The following is a 1,894-nucleotide window of genomic DNA, read 5'->3' on the forward strand; positions in this document are numbered from 1 at the left end:
AATCTTAGAAAACTAGTAAAAATCTATATATGTGATCTTTCTGATGTACATCATATTTACAACCACCAGCTACATCTGTGACTATATATACAATTTTTGACATAGCAAAGTAATTTTCATAAACGAACTACAGAAGCAGCATTAAGTAGGGATTGTTAATCACATATAATTTTTATTCAAGAAAACACAAGACCTCAGTGACTCAGCGTCAAGCTCGGAGGCTCATTACTCTAGAACTTAGGTCTCGATCCTCGCAACAGACACACCATATATAGCACGTAGCTATAATGACCTTTCAACTGCCCGTTATTTTACTCCAAATGATATGCCAGCTAATTTTGTGGATAAAGTCCATCTAAGCCTAAATCCTTTCCACTAAAATAAAAGAAAACCGAAAGAAAATTACTAAGTGGAATTGGACTTACCTCCAGCAGCGGGAATGGCGCTGTTGGGTCGAGGAAGTTGAGCTATATTCCTTTTAATATCTATCATGACGTTTGACACAGCTGTAGAAAACCGTAAATATACGAGTGAAAATTTTTGTTCTCGTTTTCAGCTTTACAGTCTACGAATCCCGGCAAACAAGTTTTTCTTTCTATTCTTTGTGTAAAAATCCGTCTGTATGGAAGTGAGAAGGGATGGGTGGATGGAAAACAAAATTGTTTTAAAAAATATAGCAGCTGTTTGAAGGAAAATATGTCAAAATCGTGACTAACAATTCAATGCAACATTACTTTGTCATTTAACGTCCTATCTCCCTCAGTCTCTCCTTGCTCTTCTAGAACCGGTCAACAACCGATGAAACAGAAACCGCGACAAAAGGTGATAAATATTTATATGAAAGATAAATTTAGTGAGCCTCAGTAAGACCCGCCCTATACACCATAAATGGCAGAAGCTTAGTGTGAGCCATGTGAATGCTGACGCTTAGCTAGATGTTTCATTGGTTACGTCAGTGATACGTCTTTGTTGTTATCCAATTGGTTTGCTCCACCGTGAAACATCACGAGGTTACAGTTTCGGTCTTGTGGGTGGGTGGTCGTTAACAGATTAGTCTGGTGTGGAGCTGACGCCAAAAAAAGAAAAAAAAAGAAAGAAAAAACAGACAGTTATGTGATGTATTATTTAGTTACTGGAAATAATATATGATCAGATTATAAAGTATGCTTTCTAGAACTTTATAGTTAATCGTCATATCCTGTGCTGTGAAATGTCGTAGTAGCGGATGTTTACCTGATCTAATGTCAGTCAATGTGATGCGTGTTCTTTGTGAACATTAAAATTGTTTGATTCGGCGATGTAGCGCATTTACTTGTTTTTCCTAGTATCTCAACGGAGAACTTTAAACAAATTATTCATAACGAGAACATAATTCTTTTCATTATTGTTACCTTTTTTTTTGCTCATTTTGTGCATCTACATTTTACTGGTGTTGTCAAGATTTTTTCAAGTCGATTCCGAAATTGTTTTCAAAAATATATCAGCTGTTTGAAGGAAAATATGTCAAAATCATGACTAATGATTCAATGCAAAATCACTTTGCTAATTAATGTCCTATCTCGCAGTCTTTCCTTGCTCTTCTAGAACCGGTCAACAACCGATGAAACAGAAACAGCATCAAACACATGTAGTTTTTCATATTTTGTGTATTGATAATAGTAATGTTTTTTCTTAAGCTTTGGTAGAAGGAAACATGCGTCGAATATTTAATTTCACAACATTTTTCTACTTACACGTTTTGTATTTATTATATTTTCTGAATGTGCTTCCATACACTAGTGTTTTCAGCAGAAAAGGAGTCTGTCACACCTATTTCTTGCTGAGGGTCGCGGGTTCGAATCCGCATCCCACCAAACATGCTCGCCCTTTCAGCCGTGGGGGCGTTATAATGTGA

This window comes from Limulus polyphemus, unplaced genomic scaffold (assembly GCF_000517525.1).
Source record: "Limulus polyphemus unplaced genomic scaffold, Limulus_polyphemus-2.1.2 Scaffold1653, whole genome shotgun sequence".
Classification (NCBI taxonomy): Eukaryota; Metazoa; Arthropoda; class Merostomata; order Xiphosura; family Limulidae; genus Limulus; species Limulus polyphemus.